Genomic DNA, 6,000 nt, shown 5'->3' with positions numbered 1-6,000 from the left:
CATCCACTTATACAGGTAGGTTTTCCTGGTGGAACATCTCCTACTATTAATTAGGATATCTCTCACTTGTTCCGAGCAGGCAGTTTCGGCTTCCTGGAGCCATGAAGGAGCCAGGCATGGAGATTGAGTCTGAGGACGTTCGGATGAAGGGTCCGAGCGTGATTCTGTGAGAGGAGGTCGTGATGGGAAGGGAAGGGATACGGGTCCTTCACCATCATCTTGAGAAAGTAAGGGTACCACGTCTGTCTGGGCCACGCAGGTGCCACTAGAATGACCAGCGCTTGCTCCGTTCTGATCTTGTTGAGGCCCTTGTTTAGGAGTGGGAACGGGGGGGAAGGCGTACAGGAGGGAGGCTTCCCATGTGATGGAAAAGGCGTCTCCGAGGGAATTTTTCCCCAGGGCTCCTCTGGAGCAGTAGAGGTGGCATTTTCTATTGTTCTTTGTGGCGAAGAGGTCCACTTCCGGTTGGCCCCAGTGAAGGAAGATCGGGGTGAGGGCGCTTCTGTCGATCTCCCACTCGTGCTGGTCCATGAACGTACGGCTTAGGGTGTCTGCTGTGACATTGAGTATTCCGGGAAGATAGACAGCGGACGGGGTGACTCCATGTGCTAGGCACCAGGTCCAGAGCTTGGTGGCTTCCGAGCACAGGGAAGGGGATCGAGCGCCACCCTGACGGTTGATGTAGTACATGCAGGTGGTATTGTCCAACATAATGGTGATGGTCTTGTGGACTATATGCTGAGTGAAGTGTTGGCATGCGTATCTGACTGCCCGAAGCTCGAGGAGGTTGATGTGGGCTGTAATGTTTCCCAAGTGAGCTCCCCATCCCATGAGTGAGGCATCTGTTATAAGAGTGAGAGTGGAAGGTGGGCATTGAAAGGGAACGACGTGCAACATATTTTGAGGAATTGTCAACCAGAGCAGGGAGTTGATGATGCATGGTGGGATGGCGACGGACTTGGAGAGGTGGTCTCTGAAGGGTCTGTAAACCGTTGCGAGCCAGGACTGAAGAGGTCTCATGTGGAGTCTGGCCAAACTGACGACATACGTCATAGAAGCCATATGTCCGAGGATTTTGAGGCAGTGGCGGACCGTGACAGTCAGTACCGCTTGTGCCGCTTGGACAAGGTCACAGATCGTCGCGAACCTGTGTTCGGGAAGAGTGGCCCTTGCTGCGACTGTGTCGAGGAGGGCACCTGTGAACTCCAGTCTTTGTGTTGGGTGTAGAGTGGATTTTGTATAATTTACGTGAAACCTGAGGCTGAGTAAAAGGGCTATTGTGGTATCTGTCATGGACTTCGTTTCGTCGAAGGACGCACCTTTTATGAGGCAATCATCCAGATACGGGAATATTATGATGCCTTGACGTCGAAGAAAGGCCATTACGACCCAAAGGGTTTTGGAGAATACCCTAGGGGCTGTGGAGAGTCCAAACGGGAGCACCCTGTATTGGTAGTGCTGGGTACCCACTGTAAATCAGAAGAAGCGTCTGTGAGCAGGATGGATTGTAATGTGGAAATATGCGTCCTGAAAGTCGAGAGCCGAAAGCCAATCGTGTTGATCGAGTGCGGGAATGATAGCTGAGAGAGTAACCATCTTGAAACGGTGGTATGCGATGTATTTGTTGAGGTGCCTGAGGTCTAGGATGGGGCTCCAACCTCCTGTCTTCCTCTGGGTTAGGAAGTACGTTGAGTAGAAGCCCCCGCCTCAAAATTGGGTTGGTACGTGTTCTACTGCGCCCAGTTGAAGAAGGTGTGAAACCTCCTGCAGGAGGACAGTTTCGTGAGAGGGGTCCCTGAAAAGGGATGGGGTAGGGAGGTGGTTGGGAGGAAGAGAGGTGAAGGGGATGATGTAGCCAGATTGGACTAAGTTCAAGACCCATCTGTCCGAGGTGATGAGGGACTGTTGATGGAAAAAAGCTCGGAGGGGGCGGTGGAACTGAAGGGTAGCAGTTGGGAATGTCAGTGGATTGGCTTCCTGGCTCTCGACCTGACCTTCAAACCTGCTGCTTGCCGGATGGTGGATGGGGTGTGGCGTGTTGTTGCTGTTGTCCGTGGCCAATCTAGACGCGCTTTTCCACAAAAAAGCCCTGATCACCATTTTCGTGATCGGGGCTTTTTTGTGGAAAACAAATCTCTGCTGTCTACACTGGCCCTTATGTGCAAAAGTTTTTCGGAAAAAGACTTTTGCCCGAATGGGTGCTGCATAGTATTTCCGCAAAAGCACTGACAATCTTACATGAGATCGTCAGTGCTTTTGCGGAAATTCAAGCAGCCAGGGTAGACAGCTGGCAAGTTTTTCCGGAAAAGCGTCTGCTTTTCCGGAAAAAGTGGCCAGTCTAGACACAGCCCATGTGTTCTGCTGGCCTGGTCCAGATAATACGGTGAAAGCAACATGACATTCTACTCCTTGGGAGAGTATTCTGTAACTCCCATATTTATCTTATATATTTTAGAAGTTTGTTTCTGCCCATCCATTTGTTCAAGATCTCATCCTAGACAGTAAGAACTAGAATTACTGAATTTGGTATGAGCTTCCTCATATCGTAACAAAGCAAGATAAAGTTCTGGTAGTGCCAGGACAATGGATGTGCATGGAATTGGATTGTTGCTCATAAATGGAAAGATGGAGGTCTGGCAGGAGGGACAGTTATACTGCAGAATGACTATGGTGGGGGGGACAGGCAGCAGGGAACAGGGGTAGAGAAAGGGACAGCTACCTACTATGTATTTCAGAGTTTGTCTGTGTTTGTTCCCCAGCCATGCCTGCTGCAGTAACCGTGGAAGAGCGTGTCTCACCTGGCCCCAAGCAACTGCAGTGAGAGAGGGCGGGGGGTTATCCTCTTTCCCCCAGGCTGCCTGTATACTGAGTCCCTTATCCTTACCTCCACTCCAGAGCAATGATTTAAATGAAGAAAAACAAAACTTATTTGAGTTAAGGACCCAAGCAACATCAGGTAAATCTAACCTGTACAGAACTGTGCTATTGCAGATAGAGCATGCCATGTGAGGTATCAGGGGAAGGAGAAAGATCTGCTGAAAGTAATTTCTTGGTTTATTGTGGAGAGCTTCATCTCTGTCTGACGCTGTCCTGTGCTTCCAGGCAGTTGGCATTTGCATTAGAGGTTCACTGTGACCCTCAGGGTAACCTCTCTTTCTTTACTGGGAAGGGAGATCACAGACTATTGAGCCACCCTCATCATAGGTCAAACAAATAAGTTTGGGATGAACCCCTCTAACCCTCCCTTTAGAGGTAGTTTCTGTAGCAGTATGGGGAGGGCTGGGGGAACCCAGGCCCACCTCCTGCACTGGGTTCTGGCCTCCCCTAATGGCAGTTGCAGCAGCAGCAGCAGGTAGTGTTTCCTCCTCCACCAGAGCTGCTGCCTTTCCCTGGACCACTTTCCCAACCAACTGCTCCTAGTACCTTTCTTCTGGTACCAGACCACATCTTCCATTTTTCTGCAGCACCTCTTCACTCCCAGCCTTGGCCTTCTTCCCTGCTTGAAGGGAAGCCTTTTAAACTAGCCCAGCAGGTCTTTAATGGGCAGCAAGTGTTCTGATTAGCCTGTCTCTCTCAAGTCTGGCTGGCTCTTAATTGGCTGTAGGGTCCACCTGCTTTTTTTGCAGCAGCCTCCCTGGCCCTGTCACTTAGGGAAACAGAAAGCCTTGCCCAGCAGCCAGTATACCTGCTTTCTATCAAACTATCGTAGCCCACTGGTCTGGGTGTATCACACTGTGGATGCGTCTAGACTGGCATGATTTTGTGCATATACTTTTAACAGAAAAGTTTTTCCATTAAAAGTATTTGCACAAGAGAGCGTCTATACTGGCATGTGCCTTTGCGCACCATGCCAGTGTAGACACTCTTGTGCAAAAAAGCTCCCATGGCCATTTTAGCCATTGGGCTTTCTTACACAAGAAATTAACTTGGCTATCTACACTGGCCCTCTTGCACAAGAATACTTGCGCAAGAGGGCTTATCCCTGAGCGGGAGCATCGGAGTATTTGCGCAAGAACCACTGATTTTGTACAGTACAAAGTCAGTGTTCTTGTGCAAATACTCGCAGGCAGTGTAGACATGTGGCAAGATTTTGCGCAGTTTGCGCAAAATCTTGCCAGTCTAGATGCACCCTTCATGTGTATGTCATTAATGCATATGCTGTTATGAGACCTGGGTTGTATGGTTGTCGCTAAAACATGCTGTAAAATGGGGAATCAGCCAGAGAGTAGCAGCCCAGATGCAACAACAAGGACTGTTGCCAACACTTGGAGTGCCAGGTAGCCATCCATGGCCATTGTCCAGCAGGCAGGCCCTCTCAGAGAATGACGGCGGCCCGAACCACTTTCAGTTTACAGGCCTAGGCCCCTGATGTATCTAACTTCTCAGCCACAGGGTCATACTAAAACCAAAAGAATATATGAAAAAGAAACACTCAAGACATTTATTTATTAACAATTAAGTTATTATACCAACAGCATGTATATTAAACTTGTAACTTCAATTATTAAGCATTGAGAACCCCTGCAAACACTCTTGTCCCATTGTAGAATGAGGGTAGTTCTTTACCTGTTTTAACATGTTGAATGTGCATTCACTTGAAGCTACTGATGCAGGGAGTCTGACAGAAATACGTAATGCAGCTGTGATATTAGGAAATACAGTTGACAGGTCGAGCTGGAATATTTCCTGAAGCAGTTCATTTGGCTTGCAGTCCGACTTAAAAGTCACAGCGATCTCTTGAAATTTCATTGTACCTTTGTTGAAACTGTTCAGCCGCTGAATATAGATGTAACATAGTTATCTTTATGTGATAATGAAGTTTCACGTGCAGGTATTTGGTCTTTCAACTTTCTCCAATCTCTATTGATGCTCCAAGCAGATGGATCAGAAGTAATGGTGCATTTGAAGTATTATTGTTAAAAATTAAACAGGGTACACAGTACAGAGCCTGCTTTTCCATGTTCCAGCAGAGCCAGTTTCTTGTGTAGATCTCTCCATTGGGAAGAGATTTTGTCAGCAGATGAGTGGGAAAAGCATGATTTTGAGCATTTTTCGGTTATTACTTGGAATCTGAAAACAACTAACTTTGAGAAACGACTGCATTTGAGCAACATTGTTCTTATCAAGCTGTCCAGTATCAGGTTTTGATGCCACTGTTGTTACACTGTGTCCTGTGCTAGTCATAAGTTCTTGCTCTCGTTGTGCAGCATCTCCAAGGTCCTCATCTGCCTGTAGTCACTAAATCGAGTGTAGATTCTGCATCTATTGCTCCTGTTGGCATTTGTGTCTTGATTCATGATCTCATTTTGAGAGAGTGGCATTTAAATGTCATTTGTGGGTGCAAAGTTTTCATCATCAGAACTGGAAGTGTCACTGGCAGTATGGTCACTGTGTAATGGCCGAGGTTCTTTTATACGAGAAATTATATATTGGCTTTAAACTCTTAACTGCTGCTTCACTCTGTGGCTTTTACCATCTCTTACTTGCACCACTTTCAAATCTTTGCTTCATTTTTATAAAGGGGTTCTTTTAAAACACAGTAACACAAATTAATTCACTAAAGGCTGGTTATACAGAGTTTTATTGTATATACTTCACAATGAATATTATATAATAATGGTTTGGGGTATTGTTTACAACAGCTCTTATAGCCTTATTTCAAAGGCTTGAAATTTTGTGTGCTAACAAGTTCCCATTATTAAATTCTTCTAATAACTGGTGTGTTATGAATATGAACATGCGGTGATTGCCAGATTACATATAAAGTTTATTAAACAACTAGAATTAAAAGTTTATCATCACAAAAAAGCTTTTAAAGGTGAAACTAAAACTGGACAAAGAGGTAGCTTATAGCTGAGCTTGATATGGTTATTGTATAAGAAATCAGAAAAAAAAGGAGTATAAAAATCTCCTATGCAAAGTTAAACATCTAATTTAAAGGTTAAACTCACCCTCAAACCAAGCAAAATAACTTTACAGTAACAAAATTAATTACAACTT

Source organism: Pelodiscus sinensis, chromosome Z (assembly GCF_052426305.1).
Source record: "Pelodiscus sinensis isolate ZL-2025 chromosome Z, ASM5242630v1, whole genome shotgun sequence".
NCBI lineage: Eukaryota > Metazoa > Chordata > Testudines > Trionychidae > Pelodiscus > Pelodiscus sinensis.
The sequence above is the reverse complement of the archived record's forward strand: the minus strand, read 5'-3'. Positions refer to the sequence as shown.